The 26,000-nt window shown below is 41.2% G+C and overlaps 1 long non-coding RNA gene across 1 annotated transcript; it reads left to right on the top strand.

The window, feature by feature from the left end:
- Nucleotides 1-3,666: 3,666 nt before the first annotated feature.
- On the top strand, nt 3,667-14,011 carry LOC101958173 (uncharacterized). Its single transcript, XR_005730648.2, has 3 exons — nt 3,667-3,764; nt 5,046-5,310; nt 13,686-14,011. It is a non-coding gene; the product is annotated as an uncharacterized LOC101958173 (long non-coding RNA).
- The last annotated feature ends 11,989 nt before the right edge of the window (nt 14,012-26,000 follow it).

Here is a 26,000-nt window from a genome sequence, read left to right as displayed (position 1 = left end):
TTATCAGAATGAGTAGGAAACCTATGATTACATTTAAAAAGACATGGTATAGCTCAGATGGTAAGGCCTAGCAATTATTTATATCATCATTTTGTTTTTAGTTCATAGGCCATATCTTGTGTTCCTTATATTGCCCATGGTACTTAGAGTTTTGTCATTTACTTTGGAACTCAGGTATATGGAATTGATATTGTTCAATATAGCAATAGAAACTATGGCTCCTTAAATTATGTCAAAGTCTCTATGTGAATATTTTGTTTTGTATAACTGGAAGCATTGTCCCATTGATACTGATCATAGAGGGAAGTGGCATATATGGCTAGATCTTGATGGCACCCGTTAATTAGAGGTGGTCTGAATTGACTAGATCAAAACCACTAAGCACACATGAATGAAGGGGAAGACTCCCCACCAGTCATCCACATATTTAAAGTTCCACCAACAGATGAAGGCACTTCTTGCTTTCAGGCTTTTGAACACACAATTCCTTCCTTTCTCCTGACTCATCTTTCTCCATTTTGTCCATCTTTCCCTGGTAGACTCTTCCTTCAAGGTTTATGGAGCCTTGTTCGAGTTCTCTCTGCTGCCTCAGCCTCATTACTCAGTCACTCTTCCCATCATTTATTGTCCTGTTGCCTTTGTTTGTTCATCTATTCACCAATTAATTTAACAAGTATTTACAAAGAACCTTCTATTGATCAGACATGATGCTGCAAATTGGGGGTCCAGCAGGGACAGGGCCTGAACCTGCATTTTCATGTCTCCATTAATAGTTCTCCCAGACCTGCCAGCCCTCATTTTCCCTGGTGTAACTGATTTTGGGTTCAAGTGCTATGCCCACTCCCTTCTGGATCACCTGCTCCTCAAATGCAGAGCTCCAAATCATGGTATTCTGTATTCCAGTCCCAAACACAGTGCCCCGCCCTCAGTAGGTGATCAGTAAATGCTTGCAGGAGAAGTACTGGAAAACACCCTAGATAAGAAGCAAGCATACTGGTTGACTGCAGGAAATGCCCACCTCCTGACTGGTCCACTTGCCCGACCTGCCCCAATCAGCCTACCTAATAAAGAAAGGGTTATTTCCCATTGTCATCTGAATGTGATGCTGATGCCCTGCAATGGTTACCTTCCCTATGGCCTGACTTTTTTCCCAGGAGTTTTCCCCATGAGTTTTCCCCTTCACACATCTTCACCTGAACCCATAGATAAAGGATGTGGGAGACATTGGGGGCTCAGGCTCCCCTTCTTCTATGGGGGATTTTCTTTACGTTGTTCTAATAAACAGCATTCTAGGAACTGTGGATAGATGGAGACTCCATGGCTACCATTGTAAGGCTCAAGGTTTTGTCCCAAGATACTGGGATTTTTTAAAGCAGGTGTATGACTTGATGGTCAGACCGTTTTGAAAGACGATATTAACTAAAAAATAAATGGGGAGGATTAGAGGTTCAGCTCAGTGGTTGAGTACTTTCCTAGCATGTACAAGTTCTGGGTTCAAAATGCAAAGAGAATGGAAAGCAGAGAGCTGTGTCTGGGAGTTCAGGAGGAGGCTGTCTGTCAGTGTGGTTGAGGGAAGTGACGGTGGTGGCACTAGGCAGGGAATGGGCCTGATAAGGGAGAAGTGGGGCAGTTGGTGATAGGAAGAGCTAGGATTTGGCCATTGACTGGATGCAGGAAGAGGAGAAATCAAGGCTGGCTGGGCCTCCTGGGCAGGTGGCATGCTGGGAAGCAGACTGACCTGTAGCAGCAATGTTTAGCTGTAGGCTATGAATGAGAGGGAAGGTGGAAATGCATGGAAGGGGCTTCTGGAATTCAGATGGCATCGCAGACCTTTCCCTGGGCCACTCACACCCTGCTTACACTCTCCTTCACAGTTTGATTTGAACTGCAGGAGCCTCTCTTGTTTAGTCAACAATCCAAAGACTTGGAAGGAGAAGTCCTTTCCTTCTGCCTCCCAGCATCTACTAGGACCTGCTTCACCAGACCTTCTCCAGCCCCATCCACAGGTGGACATTCTCCAGAACGGCCCCTGGAGGAGCAGAGGTTGCAATGAGGATCTCAAGACCTGAAGCTGGATCTCACCTGGGTCTTATGAACAGGAGGGGATGGCTGGGGAGCACAGCAGAGATGTCAGGCAGATCACAGGGACTTTCAACCTGGAGGTTCCTCACCAGAAAGTGCTGAGGCTTTGAAGACAGGGACCCAAGCATGTTGGCACTGGGCAACATAAACTTCTGATAGGCTATCATTTTCATAGTTATGCCCAAGAGGTCTTCGTTGTCTGTAGGAGCAGTCCAGGTAGGATGTGGAGGCTGGAGCTCACAGGGTGCAGTCATTTACCCCTTTTATCACATTGTCCCCCCATGTCCAGCCACTGACTGAAAACATGGCCAATAGGAAAAGTTTGTAACTGAGCAAGGTACAGTGATGTGTTTGTAAACAGTGAGTCAGGAGGTGGAGGCAGGAAGACTGACTGTAAGTTCATGGTCAGCCTGGGCAACGTAGTGAGGTCCTGCTTTGATGTACCTCAGTGGTAGAGGGTCTCTGGGATAAAAACCCAGTACCAAAAAAAAGTTTCAATTGAATACAATATTAAGACTTAAGAAAGAAATGTGTGGGCTAAAGAAAATGGTCATTTTTCCCCTCTCTCTGGGCCCTCTCCAGACTTACAATCCTCTCTCTGAGATGACTTGACTGGTCTTTCAGCACTCTGCTTCAGTCACTTCCCTTTCTCCAACAGCTCAGTGGTAACTCTTAGGGGCAGGGTGTCTCTTCATGGTAATTGCCATATTGAAATCTATTTGCATTCTTTTTTTCTTTTTTTCTTTATACATGACAGTGGAATGGTTTAAAATTCATATTACCCATACAGAGCACTTTTTTTCATATCTCTGGTTATATACAAAGTTTATTCACATGAATTCATGTCTTTATACATATACTTTGGATAATGATGTTCATCACATTCCACCATCCTTTCTAACCACTGTCTCCTCCCTATCCCCCACCCCTATGCCCTATCTAGAGTTTGTCTATTCCTCCCATGTGCCCCCTCCATACCCCAATATGAATCAGACTCCTTATATCAGAGAAAACATTTGGCTTTTTTTTGAGGGGGGGATTGGTAACTTCACTTAGAATTATCTTTTCCAATGCCATCCATTTACCTGCAAATGTCATGATTTTATTCTCTTTTATTGCTGAGTAAAAGTTCATTGGATAAAAGAAATGCCACATTTCTTTTATCCATTCATCTACTGAAGGGATTATAGTTTGGTTACACAGTTTAGTTATTGTGAATTGTGCTGCTATAAACATTGATGTCGTGGGGTCTCTCTAGTATGCTATTTTTTTAGTCCTCTGGGTATAGTCCAAGGAGAGAGATAGCTGGTTCAAATGGTGGTTCCATTCCCAGTTTTCCAAGAATTATCCATACTGCTTTCCATATTGTCTGTACCACTTTCCAGTCTCACCAGCAATGAATGAGTGTGCCTTTTCCCCCACATCCTCATCAACACTAATTGTTGTTTGTCTTCATAATAACTTCCAGTCTGACTGGAGTGAAATTATAGCTTAGAGTAGTTTTATTTGCATGTCTCTAATTGCTCAATATGATGAACATTTTCTCATATATTTATTGATTAATTTTCTGTTTGTGTTCTTGACAGGTGACAACTTCATGACTTGGGTTGTACTCTCAGCATTTGTTCATTTAGAGATAAGAGAAAGCTGAAGACTTGCCTGCTGGAAGTTGAATGTTGGAGGTGAGATTCCATTCACACCCCCAATGTCCTCCAACTACCTTTCCTTTATTCCTTAAAATCCTCAGGAAAAAAGCCCTGGTACTGACTTCCCTCTATATTTCCTGGAAGGACCAACAACACTCAGAAAAACTGCATAAACACTTTTGCTTTGCTATTTATTTATTTTGTGGTGCTATACCTAGCTAACCCAGGACCTTTGGTGTGTCAGACAAGTGCTCTACCAATAAGCCTCATCCAGTTCTTGGAAATTATTTTTAATAGAGTTCATTTATTAGAATATTTATTTATTTTGGGGTTCATAACTTATATTACAATTAACTAATTTATTTTAAAATTAATTTCCTATTTTTTGTGGTTGTTTATTCTGTTAAGAGAAATTTCTTAACTAGTAAAATATTTTTAACATTTTTGGCTCTGCTGGGGATGAGCCTAGGGCCTCACTCATACCACTTCACCTCTGGCTCATTAATAAATCCCATTAGCCCTGAGTTTTCAATCCTGTATAGGACATAATGAGTTAACATGCATATTCCTAAAGAGTAAATCCAAGGAGGCTGCTCTGGAGGAGGGTTTGGTGCACGCCTTTCCACCTCTGCTCTGGGTCTATGGGGCTTACATAGGCAAAGGGAGCAGCTGAGGAGAAGAAGGCAGTTATTGGGGGGCTGTCTGGGTTGGCCTCATTCTGTGTGCTCCTCCCTCTTCCCTGCTAAACATGCAGGTCGTGGAAATTTCTGCTTCAGAAACTAGCTTGCATTCCTGACTTTTCTCTTTTGAACCAAGTCCCTGGAGGTGAGTCCAAGCTGGACTTTGTGGCTTACTGTCCCTCCTGTCTGGTGCCTTGATCCTTTGGCATTTTTCCTGGTGCCTCCTTGCCAGGGCGTGGAGGCAATACCGAACAAGCACACTAGAACCAAGCTCAGAACTGCTAGTTGCCCGACTACTATGGGTGAACTGCAGGCTGGACCTGGAGAAGGATCAATAGTCATGGCCTTGCTCAAGGCAGGACATGCATACGGGGTCTGGAACTGGTGGCTGGGGCCACAATGACACAAGACCCATCCAGGTGGCTACTCCTCATCATGAACCCACAGCAAACTTGGCCAAACCACTTGTACCCACCGTCACTTTTTTCTGGTGGTTCTTGGATGTCAGGAGCCCTCCCTGCATGGGCAAAGATGTTCTGTACAATATATGGACAGTAGGATCTGTAGCAGGTCATGTTGACTCCCATTAGAAATTTAGAATATTCCAATTCACTTAAACGAACACTTTTTGCTGCAGGTGACTGGGATGCAGATATCCATGCCTTGAGTTGCTGCTGCTTTACTGAGAGGACCCACAGGGGTGGGCAGAGGAACTTCTAGAATTCAGCTTGTCCCACGGGCACCTCACTGCTCTTCCAGCTTTCAGTGCATGAAAGAGAGTGAGACCCAGTTTTACTGGACCACAGCTATGCCAAGCCATGGAATGCCAAACCAGATGCCAGTAGTGCCCACCCCACCTGCATGACCTTTGTTACTCCCCTGAAGCAGCACCAGGATACCCTGTGAGTTTGGGTTTCTTTCCTAAAGGCTACTACTGCTAGAACTAGGAAGTAAGTACTTTCATGGGGGTGACTGGGAGGGTGCTGTGTGGGAAGCTTGGATGTTAATTTCGGCATCTGTGATGAGCACATACAAATATCAGGCCTAAATGTGGACATTTGCATTGAAGACTTCTCCTAAGAAAAGTTAGAAAAGCAAGACATGTAAAGGAAAATAGACAAGTGTGTCCACTTAGATAAGTCTTATATAGGGAAAAGAAATTGAAAAGGATTAAATTGATGAAAATAAATGCTGAGATCTTGATTTTAAAAGATTGTCACATACAGCAGGACACGTTGGCATGTGCCTGTAATCCCAATGGCTCTTGATGCTGAGGAAGGAGGATTGTGAGTCTAAAGCCAGCCTCAGCAACATAGCAAGTCCAAAAAGAAAGCATAAAAAATGGACTGGAGATATTGCTCAGTGGTTAAGTACCTACTGGGTTCAATGCCTGGTAACAGAAAAAAAAAAGATTGCCACACAGGCTATGTATGATTTCACATGCCTGTAATTCCACCAATTTGGGAGGTAGCAATTTCAAGGCCAACCTCCACAATTTAGGGAGAACCTGTCTCAACATAAAAAGGGCTGGATTGTAGCTCAATGGTAAGTGTCCCTGCAATTACTGAGCCACATCCCTAGCTTCATTTTGTATTTTATTTAGAGACACGGTCTCACTGAGTTGCTTAGTTTCTCACTTTTGCTGAGGTTGGCTATGAAATTGTGATTATCCTGCCTTAGCCTCCCGAGCCACTGGGATTACAGGCATGGACCACTGTGACCAGTATTATTTGTCTTTCTTCACAAAGATGTTGGTCACTTTTTAATATCATGTTAAATGATTTTATTTCCTTCAGCATGTACCACAAAAAGGGCAGAGATCTAGAGAGAAAGATGAGAAAGATGAATTAGGATAATTTTTTTGTGGTGATAAGGTACTCATTCAATATAAAAGACATTTTTGGGTAACTAGATGATTATTAACCACGGTGTTGTATTCAGTATGTGTGGGGCTTGTCCCATTTCCTCACCTGTTTACAGTGAATGAGATATCCCAATAGATGTGGAGATGGTCACGTTGACTCCCATGCCACTCTATGACAACAAGGTGTACAGTGTTATGAATGAGTGCAACTGGCATGTCATCTTTGCCAGGCTTCAGGTAGATGCCCTTCCTCCTCCAGAGGACCTGTTTTTTTTCTGGACCATAGCTATGCGAAGCCATGGAGTGCTTACCCAGATGCCAGTCGTGTCCACCCCACCTGCATGCTCTTTGTCACTCCCCTGATGCACCACCAGAATACCATGTGAGTTTGAAATTCTTTCCTGAAGGCTTTGCCAGAACTGAGCAGGTGGGGATTAGAGTGGATTTTTGGAGGGATGATTGGTGGGTACTTATATGGGAAGGTTGGATGATTAATTTGTGCATTTCTGTTGAGCATATACAAATATCAGGCCTCAGTGTCAACATTTGCACTGAATAACTTTCCTGAGAAAAGGTAGAAAAGCAGACATCCTAATCTCTTGGACACTGGTTATAATTTTACCTAATTTAAATCTTTCCTTAAGCAGAGGCTTTAGTTTCTTTGGAGATAGAAATCTTTTATTTTGCCTTGTATTTTGCCCTTTATATTCTACTTCACCCCACCTTTGATTCTTAAAGAATTAGAGGGACCATGATGTGTTTTTTTTTTAATTTTTTTCCTTTTATTTTGCAGTGTTGGGGTTTGAACTCAGGCTCAAAATATAGCAACCCATGATGTGTTTTAAATACACATAGAATTGTGGTTTGCGATTCATTTCCCAATGATGTTAGAAATTTTTGTTGTATAAGACATAGGACCTGTGACTTTAGGGAATATCTAGCATAATCTTTGTTGTTCTTGTTGTTGTTGTTGTTTTTGTTACTGGGTATTGAACCAGGGGCACTCCACCACTGAACCATATTCCCAGCCCATTTTCTAAAATTTTTAGTTAGAGATAAGTCTTTCTAAGTTTTGTAGGGCCTTGGTAATTTGCTGAGGCTGGATTTGAGGTTGTTATCCTTCTGCGGCAACCTCAGGAGCTCCAAGGATTATATGGCATGCACCAGGGTTCCTGGCCTCCTTAACATTTGATTCAGACTGTCTTTTGTTATTTTTGGTTTGTTTTTGTTTTTGATTCAATGAAAGGGGAGTAATTCTATGTTGCCCAGGTTACTATCCAAATCTTGCACCCCAGTGACCCTCCTGGGGCTGTCTATAGATATGGAGCACTGTGCTAAAAGTGTAAGTTTGATGCCTCTCTCTCCTAAGGCATAACTGAAAAGCCCCTGTAAAAAGCATTTAAAATCTTTTCCTTTTTGTTATGTAAAGCTTCTTGCTGACATTGAAACTCCTGGATTCATACCCCATTATATTATTTTTTAATTCTTTTTTTTTCTTTTTTAAATTCTTGATAGACATTTATTTTATTTATTTATATACAGTGCTGAGAACTGAACCCAGTGCCACACATATGCCAGGCAAGGTTGCTACTGCTGAGCTTCAGCCCCAGCCTCATTATATTACTTTATTTTTGAGGTTCTGAGGATTGAACCCAGAGCCTTGTCCATGCTAGGCAAGCACTGAGGTACATCTCCCACACTTTTTGAAAATTTTATAACAGGGTCTTCCTGAGTTGCTATGGTTTGGCTTGACTACACTAGCAGTTGGAATTACAGGTGTGTGCCACCACACCTGACTTTGTGACAGTTTTTTTCTTAAAGTGAGGTCCTGTAGAGTTCATTTTGTTGGTAGTTAGAAAACTATTTCCTCATATAAACCCTGTTGCCATATACATAGACCCTGAAAATTGGAATTTGGCATATTGCAGGAAATAATTTTAGGCCATTGTGGCTGGAATATAGTGGCAAGTGGGTTGTAAGTAGGAGGTAGAGAGAGGTTGGCAGAAGAAATCTCAGTTGATTATGAGTGGTATGAAGTCATTGGAGAATTTTGACCTAGGGATCCAATTTGTATTTTTAGAGAATCACTTTGGATTTTTAAAAAGTAGATTATAGTATAAGAGTGGGGTTAAGAATACCAGCAGTGAGGCCTCTGCAGTAGCTTGAGATGAGCTAGACATCATGATAGTCTGGAAAGGGATGGGAACAGTATAAAGAAAAAGGTTCAAATAGGATCCTTCTTAGATCTTTGGCTTGAGTAGCTGGATGTTACCATGAATTGGGGAGACCTAGGGAGTATAGGTTTCAGATGCCAAAATCAAGAGTAATCTTGTAGGCACACATGTCCACAAGTGTTCACTCAGTTTCTGATATGAGAAGATAATCAGCTCTTATTCCCACTACCAAATCTACTGCACAGTTATTCACTTCATTTAACAATGATGTGATTTTTTCAGTCATTGGGAATGGGTGCAGTGAGATCATCGAGGTCAAAAATTTAATATGGTGTTGAGGAGATAGCTAGTAAACCCAATTGATTTGCATGGTATTTCAGGCAACAAAGATTGTACAGTGTACCTAAGGTGTTGGGGAAGGATCCCAATGGTACTAAAATTCTATTAGCATCATTTTAAAATGTGAAAGATCCTTCAATGATCCATTTATGTTCATTTTAGTTGTAGGCACTGCACAAAATGAGTTAGATAGAAGCTGTCTGCATAACAGGTGATGCTAGATAATCACAGACTTTTACAATCATATAGTTAAGTAAAGTTGATTTACTAATGAATCATTTAAAACTCTAGACCAGTGCTATTCAACAGAACTCTGCAGTTATAGAAATGCTGTAATCCTGTGTGGTCTGATCTGGTGGCCAGTCTGCTGAGCATTAGAAACGTGTCTCGTGTGATTAGGAACTGGATTTTAAATTGATTGACACTATTTAATTTCAATTTATTTAGGTAGTTTCATGTGGCTTATAGCTTCTGTATTTGTAATAATAATTACCTTTATGTAATTAATTATTTGCTTAAGGAATATATCTTTCTTTATAAAAGCTATTGTTCACTTTTTAAACTTTTATTTCATTTTATATTCCTTCAGTACATACCACAAAGAGGGAAGAGATCTAGAAAAATGTGAGAAAGATGACTTAGGATCAAAAATTTTTGTGGCGATAATGTGCTTATGCAATGTAAATCAGACTATGTTAAAGAGACATTTTCTGGTAACCAGGTGATTGTTAACCATGGTGTTGTTTGCAGTATTTGTAGGCTTGTCTCATTTCCTCACCTGTTTACATAGAATCAGATGTCCCAATAGATTTGGAGATGGTCACGTTGTCTCCCATGCAACTCTATGACAACCAGAAGGTGTGCTGCATGATGAACGAGTGTGAACGACACGTCATCTTTGCCAGGCCTGATGCAGATGCCCCTCCTCCACCAGAGCACTGGGAGGAGCATGTCAATAGTAGGCCACTCCTCAGAGGGATGGGTTAATGTCACTATCCTATAATAATTTTTTCATCCTCTTTAACGAGACATTTATTGGAGCTACATAAATGGGAATTTTCTCCTAACTCTGTCTCATGACTGTCAGCTTGCTGTGCTGTGAGCTCATTGAGAGTATAGCCTGAATCTCTGCCATCTCAGCCTCCCTATGGCATTGCATGGCATACAGTAGGCATATAGGCAGAGTGTTTTTTCAGAGCTCAGAATAATCCATGGAGGATTGCTTGAGCCCAGGAGTTTGACTCTAACCTGGGCAACATGGTTCATGTTGCTGAGACTTGCCTCAAATTTGTGATCCTCCTGAATTGTTGAGATTACAGGTGTGCACTACTGTGCCTAGCTAAGAATCCTGTCTTTAAAAGAGTTTGTGGAATAAAAAAATTAATTTAATTTGATGGGTGTGGCTAGTTCTATAGCTTGCGTTACAATATAGGGCTCACCCAGACTACCGAAAATTAAATGTACATTTGTATGATTTTACATTTTTGTGGTCTATAGCTAGTAGAGTGCAAATGTTTTAGAATCATATGAAAATCCAAGAGATATTTTGAGTGGCTTTAAAAATAGATTTACAACTGGGTGTGGTGGCATGTCTGTAATATGAGCTACTAGGGAGGCTGAGACAGGAGGTCTACATGTTTGAGGTCAGCATTGTGCTAATTAGACTCTGTCCTAAAATTTAAAAAGAAAGTGTTGAGAGTACAACTCAGTACTAGAGTATGTCCCAGCAGGCATGAGCTCTCAGGTATAATCCCCACTATTCTCAAACAAACAAATATACAAACAAAGATTTGCAATCTCTGGTTTTGAGGGATACTTACATTCATTTTCCTGAATTTGCTGGCTAGTTTTGTTTCCCTGCCCCTGCCTCCAACAGAATCAGCATTCCTCCATTTTTCTTTTGTTTAGCAAACATTTCCCTTTTATATAACAACTTTATTGATGTTTATTTACACACCCTGTAATTCACCAGTTTATGTGTACTACCAGTGCTTTTTAGTGTAAATTCAGAGTTATGCCCTCAACACCCTAGTGAGTTTGATGAACTATTTCATCATCTCAATAAGAAACTCTATTCCTATTATCATTCAATCACCATTCCTCCTGACTTCACTGGTCCCTGGGAGCCACCAGTGCACTCTTTGACATAGATTTGCCTCTTTCGGACTTGAGTGTATGGGATTGTGAACTGCATGTTTTCCATGGTGGGTGATTTGGCTGTGCTTGGTGGAATGTTTCCAAGGGTCATGCTTATTAGGCCATGTTACATCACTCCTTTCTGTTGACTGACATTCCATTGATTAGATAATCCATATTTTATTTGTCCACTGATCACTGATGGGCATTTAGGTTGTTTCTGCTTTGGCTGTTATGAAAATGATGCTGTGAACATTTGTGTACAATTGTGTGTGTGTGTGTGTGTGTGTGTGTGTGTGTGTGTGTTTTGCTGGGGATTGAAACCAGGGCCTTGTGCACGCTAGCCAAGCGCTCTACTGAGCTACCTCAGCAGGCCCTGTGTACAAGTTTTTGTGTGAATGTATGTGTAAAGTACCTAGGAAAGGAATTGCTGGATCATATGTATATGAACTCTGTGCTTCTGAGAAACTGCCGGACTGTTTGACAAAGTGGCTGCTTAGCACTTCACTTTTGATGAAGCTGGCTTTGAACTCACGAACCTCCTGCCTCAGCCTCCCAAGCTACTGGGATTACAGGCATGAACCACCACACCCAGCTTAATACTTTATTTAAAAGAATTTTTGTAATTGTAGATGGACAGCATGACTTTATTTTTATTTGTTTTTTGTTATGTTGTGCTAAGGAAAAACCTGGTGCCTCACACATGCTAGGAAAGTGCTCTGTCACTGAGCTATGGCCCCAGCCAGTATGCTTTTACTTCTTATTGTATTAATTTTCTGGAGCCTTTTTTGTTCTGGAGTTTTAACCCCCCTAAGCAGGGCCATTGTTTTTTATTTGTGACAGGTCTTCCTATGTTGATAAGGTTGACTTTGATCTTTAGATCCTCCTGACTCACTCAGCCTCCCTAATCCTGGGAGTACAGGTGTCACCACATTGGCCTCTGGGGTATCTTTGTTTCTTACTTTTTTTGGTACTAGGGATTGAACTCAGGGACAGTAAAGCACTGAGTCATATCCCCAGCCCTATTTTGTATTTTATTTAGGGAGATGCTCGTCACATCACCATTGCTGTGGCTAGCTTTGAACTCATGATCCTCTTGCCTCATTCTCTCGAGCTGCTGGGATTACAGGTGTGGTGCCCCGACACCCAGCTCTGGAGTATTTTTCTTATTTCAATGCAGTTGCATTTTCCCACTATGTTTTAACTTTATAATTCTTATTCCCTTTTACAGAGGTTTGAAATTTTTATATAGCTACATTTATCTTCCTTTTTTGTCTTCTAGGTTTTTTAGATGTATTTTTTTATTTCATTCTTAGAAAGACCTGAATTTGAAATAGGTATATGGCTAGGTAGATTGATTACTATTTTCTACCTTGCTAGTGGTTATCTTAGCCCTATTTTTTACTTTATTTTTACTGATAAGAAACACTACCTTGATATAAATCTTGTTTAGGCCTAGCAATCACATATATTTAAAAAATATTAAGTAGTTTTTTCCTAATGGCAGGGAGAGTCAGTAAACAAATATTACCCAGTTGGTATTTTTGTGGGTTTTTTGTTTTGTTTTGTTGTGTTTTGGTCCTGGAAATTGAATTTGACCACTAAGCCACATCTCCAGACCTATTATTATTATATTTTTATTTAGAAATATGGTGTCCAAAGTTTTTTAGTGCCTCACTGTTGCTGAGGCTGACTTTGAACTCACAATCCTCCTATCTCAGTTTCCTGAGCTACACTGTATCTGGATCTGATTGGTTTTCTTCTATTGCCTTTGTTTTCATATCTTTAGAAGGCTTCCTAGTCTGAATTAGAGTACCTAATTCAGATTGCCAGGAGTGGGTTGATGGGAAGGTTAACAGGATCCACAATTCTGTCTGGGTGCATTTATGTGGGGTTAACAACTGTAGGGTAGATTCCTGATTGCAGTTTACTGCTGATTTGGAGGACAGAAAAAGTTGTCAGTAAGCAGATGGTCATGTGTATGGTGGTGTCATATACTGGGATAACAAAATGTTAACTTATATAGGACATAAGTTTACTAATTTTGTGGCATAGAGGAAAAATTAAGAAGCATAGAAAAGGGAGAGAAATTATTGTAGGGTAGAATTGAGACGGGAGAATAGTCACATATCTGTCATATTTTTGTTTTTAAAGCTGGTTTAAGTAGAAGTTTTACCATAATCTAAGGTTTTGGTATACTGAAATGCTTTGCTGTTTCAGGTTTTGTGAAATGTACAACCTATGCAATTCAAATTTCTCTATACGCTGGTACCCTATCTTCATTTGCTAAAGTATTTTAGCTATTAGATAAAAAATTAGCTTTGGTAGCACTAAAAGACTTCATCGTTGACTGGTATTGACTTGTAGGTGAGAATATACAAATGTGTGCTGAGATGATTCATTGCCAGGATTGGGAACAGAATCTTGTGTCAAGTTGTACTCTTTCAGAAGGGGATCAAAAAAGATTACAGAGTTTTCCTTAAATGTTGTGCATACATGAGGAGTGTCCCTAGGGTATGTCCTCAATGTCTCAGATATTCCCCTTAGGGCTGACTGGACAGTGGCCCAGAACACACTATTCAACAAGATCCTCAAAGGCCTGCAGTCTGACCAACTTGCCCGCTTGGCCAACGAAGGGGTAAGGAATCAGAAATCTTCCAATGTGGGCTCCTCCTAGTTCAGGCCTCTATGACTGACTGATTTCTACCTACCTCCTATTTGCTTACTATGTGAAACTCTTGTTCCTTCTTCTTGTGTTTTTCAGGCTTGTAATGAGCCAGTGCTGCATCATGAAGCTGTGGACAAGTGTGCAAGACGGGTGCGGCAGGCCCTGACCAGCGAGAGTTGGGACACCAAGATGATCCAGTGGCTGCACACGACCCTGGTGGAGACCTTGAGTCTGCCCATGCTGGCTGCCTACATGGATGCTTTGCAGACACTGAAAAAGAAGGGAAGGCTATGGTTGGTGTCTTCCCTGTGCTGGGGGCCACCAGTCCCTGTGATGCATTCAGACATGGGGTTGGGTAAATTCTTTAGATGGTCAGTTTGGAGGGCATGGCTAGCAGATATGCTAATAAAAATAGAAGACAATGTCTTGTTTTTACATTTGATCTGGTGTAATGTCTTTGTGCCATCTCCATAATGAGGTGCAGGGCCTAAAATCCAGAGGACTTATGGCCTGACAGCCCCTGGCTTATGTCATTACTGGATTTTATTTTCCTGCTCTCTCTGAAGTCTAACAACCTCCATCAGACCTTGATACTTTTCATTATACAATCTTTAAAAATCTTTTTTCTTTCTTTCTGAAAAGGATCTCTAACATGTAAAAACCCTTTCCTTTCCCTGAGATCACTTTGACCTCTGTGGGCAGTGTGGAATTCACACAGATACTCCTTTGGAGTGTAAGCATCAGTGTATTTGAAACTCATATTTATACATCTGTGAGGTCACATCTTTGGTGTACAGTAAAAGAACAGGATATGGTATAATTCATGATATATACACTATTGTTGGATATGTTTTTAGAACATAATAATAAGCTTCATTAACAAGCCACACTTGAAGGCTGTACTTTAGAAGAAAATGCAGGGTTTATTTAAATTTTCTTATTTATATAAGGATACAATTTCTTTATTTTGTTTATTTGTTTTTATGGAGTCCTAAGGATTGAACCCAGGGCCTCATACATACAAGGCAAATGCTATGCCACTGAGCCAAAATACCAGCCCAGAAAAAGCAATTTAAAAAAAATTATATATATATATATATTTTCCCCAGCAAATAGTCACTGGAAATTTTAGAAAATGCAGAAATTCATAAGGAAAAAGTCATGCACAGTTCCACAGGAATTCTATGAACATTTGGCATGTTCATATCATCATATAGCTTTTTATATAGTGCTGTATATATTTTGTTTTATATATTTTGTTTTACATGTAGAATTTTAGCAAAATTCTTTTGTTCCTTGCTTTCTCTGTCTCTTTCTGTCTCTCCATGTCTCTCAGTACTAGGGATTGAACTAAAGGATGCTGTATCACTGAACTGCATTTTATTTATTTACATTTTCAGACAGAATCTCACAGCTCAGGCTGGCCTCAAACTTATCATCCTTCACATCACTGTGATTGCAGCATGGCCACCATGCCTGGTGCTAATTATTTCTGTGGGTTGTATATTGTTTAGTATGTATTTGGAATTAACCCATGCTGGGTGTGGTAGTACACGCATGTAATCCCAGCAGCTTGGGAGGCTAAAACAGGAGGATTTTGAGTTCAAAGCCAGCCTCAAGCAACTATTGAGGCTTCAAGCAACTTCAGTAAGACCATATAAAAATAAAAAATAAAAATTGGTGATGTGTCTCTGTCTTTATGCATCCCTGAGTTCAATCAATGGTACCAAAAAAAAGAAAAGAATCCTAGATATTTAGTCAGGTGGATAAATTATTTAACTGCTCCCTAACATATACCTTTAGATTGTTTATGTATTTTGATTGTTATTAACAGGTAATATGTCACTGGATATATATTATTTTTGATATAATTTCTTGTTTTGGAACCAGGAATTTAACCAAGGGACACTTAACCACTGAGCCACACCAGGCCTTTTTAAATTTTTGAGACAGGTTCTCCTTGCTCAGTTACTTAGGGCCTCACTCATTTGGTGAGGCTGGTTTGAACTCACAATCCTTCTGCCTCTACCTCTCAAGGTGCTGGGAATACAGATGTGTTCCACCATGCCTGGATTGATATAATTCATTTTAGAAGGTTCTCTAGTGAAATCGTTTGGTACAGGGATGTGGATAAACTTAGGATCCAGATGCATTTCACCAGATTGATTTCAAAAGGAGCATACACACTGTCCTTGCATGCTGGGAGCTTACTTTTCATGTAGCCACTTATTTGTACCTTTGCCACACTAAAGCATCTCAAACTTTGTCTTTCTATATCCCAACCTTGATTGACCGCATGCTGGTGTCTCCCAACACAAAGACTGGAGCCAAAGGAACTGAGGCCCTGTTGCTGCTGCTGAAAAGGCCCTGGGACCCTTGTGCAGAGGTGCTTCCTCATGAAAAGCCAGTGAGTTGAGGGGCTCAGGCTTAAGTGTGGCAGTGAGATGTTATGACTCGTAGCCTGTAGCCCTGGCTGGAGGAAGGTGTAACCTTTTCCCTTAACCACTTGTTTATTAGTGCCTAACATAGTTCTGTAAGCAATGGGTCATGAATTGGGTGACCAGCCATAAAAGCCACTCCTGATGGTTGCGGGTGAGCCTCTCACTCACCAGGTGGGATTTTCTTTTTGAAGAGGAAACTCCCTGGCTCTCCTCTGATTCTTATCACCTCCTCATGTCCCTCTAACTCTGCATTCCCCACCTCATGCCGCCACCGCTTCTGGAAATCTCAGCTGTGCTGCTTAGGCAAGGGGGCAAGAGGACGTCTCCACGTGGGAATAAGTTCTAGGAGGATGGAAGAAAAGAAACACAGGAGGGTGTAAAAATGGATGAACTTGAAATGTAGAGCATCCTGTGACTCTTAATTGGTGTTCAGATACCACTTGCTGCAAGGTTGAGGGATTCAGAATAGGTTAAGTAGAATGGAGAGATTTGAACCTAGCACTTTGGTATGGCACCCTTCCTTCCTTTAGGCCATCCCTGTCACCACCCATCTGCCAAAAAATGGCAGTGGAGTAGGCCTTCTGCAGTGCCTTGAGCATATGATCGGGGCAGAGAGAAGTAAAGTTTTGGAGATGAGAATGACCCTGTCTCGGGTGACCCTGGCAAACCCCGGGTGACCCTGGTACACTCAGTGTGCTGGGGTGTTTATACCTGTCTGGAGCCTCCTTCTGACTGTCTTCTTTCCCTTCCTGTGAAGATTCACCGCCATTTCCCACACAAACCCATCATTTTAATTGGCTGGAACATGGGAGCTTTGGTGGCCTGTCAGCTAAGTGGTTTCTGTCTTATTTGGAGGTGTCTTGGGGGGCAGTACTGCTTGCTTATGATGGCCATCAAGGCCTTGACTTGTGTTTCAAGCCCAATGCTAGATGCTTACCTGATGATTGCCTTTTAAACTGTAGAAAACAAACTTTAGTGGTTTTTTTTCACTTTATTATGGAAAATTTTCAGCAGGACCCAAAGTAGAGAGAAGCTAGTAAGTACACCACAGGGCCCCTTGCCCAACTTTAGCTATAACCAACTCATGGTAGGCTTGCTTCATCTTTCCCCTTCCTGCTTCCTTTCTCACTCAGGTTAATTTGAAGGAAATCCCAATATATTATCTTTTATTTATGTACATCAATCAGCATTTCAAAAAACAAAACAAAAATAAAAAACAACTCCTGAATTACTTTTTTTTCCCACATGTGAGTACCATTTAATTTGCCCAACTGAAAAAATAAATCTCATAGACACAAATCAATAGCTCTAGAATTTCATGTCATGTTCATATTCTGTCCCTTTATAAGATATTGAGGAGTTTTTCCTTTGTTTTACATTGTGTGTCCACTAGTTTGTGTAAGTGCCCCTGACATGTCCAGAGCCCCAGTGCTGTCCACTCTAGTGGAGTAGATACCTAGAGCCCAGAGAGGAAGAACACATCCACCTGACTCCTGCACCCAGGGACGTGAAATCAGCAACTGTACCACAATATCTGGGATGTCTGGAGCAGAGAGGTTCTATTCTACTTAAGGGAGAAAGGCAATGCATTTACCATTTTATGAACTCTTGGTGGAGAAAAGTGATGATGTCTCGGCCTAGCAGGTTGACAAGGTTGAAGTAAGAAACCTCCTGTGCCATCTGAGGACCTGACTTCCCTTCATGGTAGCTCTCATGGGAGAGCACACCTTGTGTTAGGACAGAGGAAGGGGAGGAGGGAATGGCTGATGGGTCTACCAATCCCCTGGACACTGGGTAGGCTAAGGCACACTGAAGTCACCTTCCTGCAGACAGACTGTGCCATTGTCCAAAGGTGTCAATCATGGAATATATCATTGCTGTTGTCTGCCTTGAGTTTCCTCTGTTCACTGTGTATGGCCCCTGGGGAGTAAGAGTAAGGTGAAGCTGGTGGCAGGGATCATTGACAGTGGGGGCAGGGGCATCAGGAACACATCCTCGTACATGCTAGGTCAGTTCTGCGTGATTGTGAACTGGCCAGATCTAACCCTATACCCCTTATAGGATGTGGATGATCCCCTCTTGAATATGAAGACTCCAGTCCTCTTTGTTATTGGTCAGAATTCCCTAAAGTGTCACTAACTGAAGAAAGATTTCAGTTGGCTGCATGTTACAGGAAATACAGACTACAGAATCATCCCAGGAATGTCACTAAAACAAACAGCAGCAACAACAACAACAAACCTTGGAGGACAGAATTTTTACTTTTCAGAATTACCAAATAATGTTGCTAAAAAGTAAATTTTTAAAGCATAAAACATATAAAGAAACAGAAAAGTTGCAGTTAGTGATTCATAATGCTTGGACAAAGATTTCCTAAGCCCCTTTACCTAGCAAACTTTGACTCATTGTCAAGGAGTTTACCTTCAGTCACCTGGCAGTTTATAACCCTTTCTTGGTCCTTACTTCCTGCTTATATATGGCCTCAAAGTCAGCAAGAGATTGGGAACCTTCCTTGGTCTTTCTTGAGCATATCATAGATTTTTGGATCCCTAGAAATATATTAGAATTTTCAAAGTATTCTTTGAATATCTTACTGCTGCAGTCTGGCTGGGCACAAATCAGGAGCCACTCAAGCAGGAACAAACTTTATTTCCGAACTCCCACGTATGCCACCCATTCGGCCTTCTTCCAGGACACACCACACCAACCGGAACTCCCTCCCCCCGGCTGAGCGTGCATTCACTCTCAGAATGGTGAGAACTCAACAGGAACTCCAAAGTAGCCGGTGCTGGATGCAGCAAGAGCCATCCTATTACCAGACAGTAAAGGTCTAATATACAATTGAATCAATCCAGCATCATCTTAATGGCTCGCCTCTAAACCACTACTTCTGGCAAAATGCCAGGGGCCATTCTGACTCCGCTGTGGCTCTCAACATCTTACCTCCTTAATCATCTGTTTAAATTCATGGCCAGCACTTTGTTTGCTCCAGCTGGTATCAGTGTATTTAGACAGCTGTGATGTTAAGCAATTGAAGCTTATTGAGATTCACAAACATCCTGGCGATAGGAATTTTCCATGCAGAGAGCCTCAAATAGGATTAATAATGTCCTAGGTGTGGGGGTTTTCCATGTAGAGAGCTCCAAGTTGGGCTGAATAACAACATACTGTTAATGATGTTTTATCAGGGAACTGTACCAATCTCCTTGGTACTGGCGATTGAACCCAGGGGAATTACCACTGAACAACATCCTCGGTCATATTTGAAATTGAGACTGGATCTCACTAAGTTGCTTAAGGCCTTGCTAAGTTGCTAAGGCTCATCTTGAACTTGTGATCCTCCTCCCAAGTTGTGATTACAGGTGTGTGTCATAGAGCCCAGTTACAGACAATATTTTGGGGGATGGAGCTTTCTAAGGAGTTTGTACCTCAATCTTTTGTTTCTACCCCTGGAGTTTTTTCTTTCTTTGTCTTTCCTTTCCTTTTATTTACTTTCTTTTTTTGGATAATGGGGATTGAATCCAGGACACTACTGTAGATCTTGATACCCGCATAAACTCTCTCTCTCTCTCTCTCTCTCTCTCTCTCTCTCTCTCTCTCTCTCTCTCTCTCTCTCTCACACACACACACACACACACACACACACACACACACACACACACACACACACACATACATACACACAACTTTATGAATCACTCCAAATTGGGGTGGGATGGGTACCCTTGGAAAAAGCCAGTGGGAAGCCAGGACTCACCTTAAACCCTGGTGCCTGGCTTGTTCTCTAGGCCCTTCTCTTGGGAGATGCCATATTTTGAGCACTTTGAAGATCAAAGTTGCATAGTTCATTGAAACTTAACAGCAAGAATATTATCTTATTTCCACTTTACAGATAAATTGAAGCTCATAAAGGGCAAGTCATGTCCTCAAGGTTAGAACACGATGGGTGGCAGAGAGAAATCCTACTTCAGAGTGCAGGATACTCTGATGTTACCCATCTCAACATCCTGACTCTCCAGCTGGTGATGGGGTGGCAGAGAAGCCAATGATGGTGGTGTCCATCATTATAATTTTTGAGCATAATAAGTTTTATTCTCCTATTTTATAGCCCCCTTACCTAGAAAATGACCCTTTAGAGGCAGTCACAGAGAAAAGAACAAGAGCAAAGTCATAGATGTGGTTTCCCCTGATACTCACCTGCTGAAGTGGCTCACAGGTTACTCCTGCCCTTCTAGGGCCAGAGTTTCCAGGCAGTGCACCAAAACTCACGATTGCTAGATTAAGTCTGGCTGAGACTTGTGGGCTGGGGCTATTTGACCATCCACTATACATGTTCAGCTCAGTAGAGCCAACACATGGGCCTAGGTGCCTTGAGCCCATGCAGTCCACTACAAGTCAAGGGTGGTCCAGGGAGGGCTTGGCAGGTCACCAAATGCCCTGGCATCCTGACAAATCTAGAAATTGAACTCTTCCCACTGAGCAAAAAAAGAGCATAGTCATTATCAAAAAAGTCATAGAAGACATATTTTATTGTGGTATTTCAGAATTGTTAAGCAAATCATAACTACAGCACATGGTCAAATGAGGAATCATCTATGTCATATAATCTCATCACAACCTTAAAAGCACCCAGAGAGATAACCACAGATCACTTTGGGGGGAGTTGAGGGAGATGACCCAGTAAGTTCCACTGACATGTCTCTCTGCTCCAGGTCTTCAACACCCTAGTTCTGCAGGACAGATTTAACAACCATGGCTGTAAAATGAGAAATCAGGCTAATCCCCCTGTACACACCAAAGCAAGAGGGGTCTATCCTGGTATGGGCAGAAAGGTTTCTCATTGCTACAATGGCCCCAGTTTAAACTTCCACTGGAGAAAGAGTAGTACAATGACCACCAGCCCCTTCTTCCCTCTGTCCTACTTGCTGCTGGCCAGGCTCCATGACCTTTGGCCATGATGAAGGCATGGCTGCATCTGCTTCCTCTGCAGAAATAGATCCAATCTGCTAACCTGGGAGCCTCTCTTATGAGCTATCCCCAGATCTTGGTGATCACAGTGTGGCTGTTGCCTTCATCTGAGTGACACACAGGACACATAGCAGTGTCTCTGAAGATCCACTGGGTGCAAGAGCTGCAGAAGTGTGAGTGGCCACAGGAGTCAAGACAGGTGCTGGCAACATGGTGAAAGCAGATGGTACACTTGGCCCACTGTGATTTGGAAAGAAGAGAACATATAGAGGGGGTCATGGGAGGCAAGAGGTTGGCCACTACTTATGATTTGATCACAGGGCTGAGAAGTGTGCTGTCTTCTGAATATGACCTCATGTGAAAATTCCAGGAAGGAAACTGTAATGCATATAGTTGTCCTCCCTTAGCCTAACTTTTGCATCCCATGGTTACCTGTGGCCTGAAAATATTAAATGGAAACTTCCAGAAAAAAGACAGTTTTAAATGATTGGTGCTACACTACGCCATCTACTTGTTCTATTTTATTATTTGTAAACGTTAATCTCTTACTAAGTTCATAAATTCAACTTCTTCATAAGCATGTGTAGGAAAAAAAACAAGTATATAGGGCTACCCATTGTTTCAGGATTCAGAGGGACACATGAAACATGCCCCTAGGAGTAAAAAGGGGATGTAGATCATGAAATTCCAATTTTCATAAAAGGAAAATAAAGTCCAGCACTTCTTCATCTGCACATGTATGCACACCTATGATAAAAATAGTGGAAGGAATCCACCAAGAGTTGATGGTTGAAAAGAATTTTTTTCTTAGCTAGACAGTGATCCATACCTGTAATTTCAGTGGCTCAGGAGGCTGAGGCAGTAGGATTCAAATTCAACATCAGTCTAAGCAATTTAGTGAGGCATTAAGCAGCTTAGCAAGACCCTGACTCAAAATAAAAAAATGGCTGGGGATATGGTTCAGTGGTTAAGTGCCCCTAGGGTCAATCCCTGGTAACATTAGAAAAACATCTTTATCCTTTAATCTTATTTCTATTTGGAAAAGTCTTACAATGAATGTGGACTTGTTTTCTACATCAAAAGCATAGCATATGTGATCATGATGATGTTCTAACAAGAGCACTGTCACTCATAAAGCATGCCATTGCTCTAGAAGGCACAACTTCTAGGTCTCTAGCAGGCCGAATCATGAGTTTGGGGCCAAATTCTGTGGAAGACCCGGCCCAGGGGACAGAAAGACTTGATGTCTGAGCAATCAGGGCTTGGGCTTCCTCACACCTCACTCAATGGATGGGTGCTGGGGTTTGGGTAGTCCACTAACCCTCAGGCTCAGGCACAGCCTCCTCATTAAGGACCACTAATATGGCTTTGGGACACAGGCTGGCTGTGGGCTCTGAGAAAGAGAGGGAGTGTCAGGACTAGGTGTGTAGCCCCAGGTGCTCCATTCCACCTGTTCCTGCTGAAAAGCATGCATTTCCCTCTCCCCAGCCCTGTCCTACCACAGCCTGTGCTATGTCTCACCCAGTGTATGCATGGCCACCACCACCCAGAAGCAGACAACATTCCCGGGGAGCCCAACACCTCAGCAACACCATTGCCCACGTTGCTCTCTGCTACTCCAGGTCCTGTCACAGGAAGGGCAGCAGGCTTCAGACTGACTTGCCACATGAGGCCCACACGAAGGTCACCACACCAGCTGCTTTTTGTGGCACTTGCTGATAAATGGATGGAAATGGAAAACAACCAGATTCATAAGGTGAAAGGTTGAATGCTTCTCTCAAAAGGGGAAGCTAGAGTGAAATAGGCTGATCAAAGCAGAGGAAAGCCTGTGATAGTGGATGGGCCATAAGTGGAGTGGAAAAAGATTGTCAGAGGAAGGAGGAGGGATAGAGAAAGGGAGGCATTGTGGAATGAAATGGACTGAATTATATTTATATATGAATATACAACAGTGAATTTCAACTTTATGTACATCTATAAAACACCAGTTTGAAAACTAATAAATTAATAAACAGAAGACCAGTAGAGGAAGGATAGAGGAAGGGAATACTATGTTGTTTCACCATACAATAGCATTTGGCTTTCTCCCTTCTGTTTTAACATTTGGTATTTCATAGCTCTTTATAGCAGCTCCCATTCAAGAAATATCAACCATGTCCTAGCCACAGTGATACAGTCTTCATTAGATACCTCTATGACCTTATTAGGCAAGACTTTTTCTCATATGCATTTTACAGATAAAGAAACAGAAGACGAACCATGTAAACTAGAAGGGACAGTTGTGGATTTTGTAGAATTCATCTACCTGTGATCTTTTCAATATTCCCTTTGCTATACAATCTATATAATCAAATATATGTCCACCAGTTTATCCAGTCTCATACAGTTGGATACTTGGGTTGCCCCCAATATCTCTGATTGTGAATAATATTGATAAAGTTAGGGCTATTACTGTTTTCCCAACGTTTTCCTTAGAAATGGAATTTCTAGTCAAAAAACAAACACTTAATATGATTTAGCATGTCCTATGTATGCATGAATTAGCAATAACCATACCTATTTTAGTTACTGTTCTAATTCCCCATTCCTGCAAAGCATTGTTTTTTCCAAGAGAATATCATATCCATTTATGCTACCAGCTGAGATTCAGAATGCTCATCCCCCAGTGCTTTCCCCAACCCCATCAAAGTTCAGGTTCATATTTTCTTACTTTTTCTCCTCTGTGAAAACTATCAATTTTTTATTCTAAAGAATATTCTGACACATTTTGAAGACCCAAGTGGCAGCACTTGACTTTCCTTCCCACATACACTTTTATTTTGTGTACTTAGGTATTTAGTTTCTACTTTTCTCAACATTGTGTGTAAAATTTGTTAAGTAATTTTCCATCTTCCAGGCTCAATGTTTGATGCATTTGTGGCAATCAGATGTACAGTTCAACCTACTGTATGTATGTGTTTCCTGTTTTGTTGACATAAAAGAAGAAAACTAATATTACACAGTGAACTCCCACTGTTTGGGGAGCGGGAGATGAACAGTCACCCATCTCCTCTCTATTCTCCTCTCGTACTATGACAAGGAAGATTTTTCTGGCTTCCCACCCTCCTTCCAAAACAGCCATGTTTCTGAATAATTATGAGGAGGTGCCAAATCATAGTATATACACACTCATTTCTTTTGATTAGGAGAGAGGTGAGTGTGAGAGAGAATGTGGGAGGGGTTGGATCCTGGAAAACTCGTCAGTCTAATAGCTACTTTTCACCACAAGGGTGGTTTGTAGTGCTTAAGAAATGCAGATTATGCCAGATACAATTGCAGATAGGAAAGTGTCTATTAAACCACAGCAGAGAAAGGTTTTCTGTGGGAGGGAAGGTGGAACAGTGATGGTGATTTTGCATCCTTGGGCATCTGCAGGAAGATCAGCACCCTGTGTTTCACAAGGGCATTATTTCTCCACAGAAAGTGACAGCCAAAAACAATTACTTAAATGCATATTGATGTAAGTTTCTTTGCCATGATTTGAATGGTAATAAGATGGTAGAGGATTGGTGAATCACAAAGAGTAGAAAAGTGAAAACCAAGAAGAGAGTCCAGGATCTGTTTCTGTATTGCAGGTCATTGAGGGAGAATCTGTGGAGCAGTTTTAGGAGTCAAGGATGATTGTCAGAAGAAAAGGGAAAAACATATATTACTTTTTAATGCCACAAATTGTTTCTCTCTTAACATAGAGATAAAAATTTCATTCCTCTCTGATAATACTCATCCAACACTGAATTTTTTCTTGTCATTCCCCTTTATAACTCAAGCTTGTCACAATTCAGTTCAGCTCAGCTTGTCACACCTGTCCAGAGTGACTCATGCCATCATTTATAGAGCTCCTTTAGAAGGAATCATTCCAAATCCCTCACACTCTTTTTTTTTTATTGGATAACTTGTGCTGGGCCCATTTTCAGGAACTCTCTTGATATGTTCAATGGACCTAATGGCTATGTTCCTGGTCCCAGAACTGGTTATCTCCAAGACTTCCACTCTCCACATCCTAATTCTAGGCAGTAAGCTTTGATGTGCATATGGCCTCATGTTTGAGAGGTTGTTTTTCAAGGTAATTTATTGTGTACCCATATGCAATCACTTACTGTACACCTGGCACCATACTAGCCTACTTAGTGGATAACAAAGCCATAAGGGTCCCTGGCTTTTTCCCTCACAATATTTCTATAATTACTACACAAATATAAGTAAAAACATGTTTCTGTCAGTAGAAAATTTGTTAGAGGAAGGTCCTTCTTGAATTAGATTCTTAAAAAAAGACACAGATCAGTATTGTAGGTCTGGAAGTATGCTCTATTCATGTTAATTAATTATGGTTAGTACATCCATCATGGATACGTTGGAACTGGAAAACCTTACTACATATCTGTCTAGATACAGCCCTCCACATTATCAGACATGGAGACTCTTGCCCTCATCTCCTTTCCCCTGATATTCCTACTGCTGAATATCTATAGAAAGTCTATTGCTAGAACCACATTTATTCTCCCCTTAAGTACTGTAAAACACTAAGTGCCCTCCATACTTCCAATTTCTCAAATTTCCAATTAATACCCTTGACACAGTGCATTTCAATTTTACACAGGAGCTTCAGGCAAGCTTGTGCAGTACTCAGAAACTCACTGGTTACCTGTCACCTACAAATTAAAGAGCAAACATTGACACAATTATGTTTAAGATCCTAGGTTTTTCCTATGTCATTACCAAGCAGCTTGTTTTCTCTAGTCCAATAATCTATAACTGTTAAACCGGTCCTAACTTTTGCTCACACTGTTACAGGTATTGGAATATAATTCTCACTTCTTATTATCCTAAGTCCTAACCCTTATTCCAAAATAGTTTCTGCATTACTTCCATCTTTCTTTAATTATGTCTTCAATTTTATATTCCATTTAAACTATGCATAACAATTAAATGAGATTCCCATTTTATTTATATATAGCCATTTTTC

Source organism: Ictidomys tridecemlineatus, unplaced genomic scaffold (assembly GCF_052094955.1).
Source record: "Ictidomys tridecemlineatus isolate mIctTri1 unplaced genomic scaffold, mIctTri1.hap1 Scaffold_61, whole genome shotgun sequence".
Classification (NCBI taxonomy): domain Eukaryota; kingdom Metazoa; phylum Chordata; class Mammalia; order Rodentia; family Sciuridae; genus Ictidomys; species Ictidomys tridecemlineatus.
The sequence above is the reverse complement of the archived record's forward strand: the minus strand, read 5'-3'. Positions and strand labels throughout refer to the sequence as shown.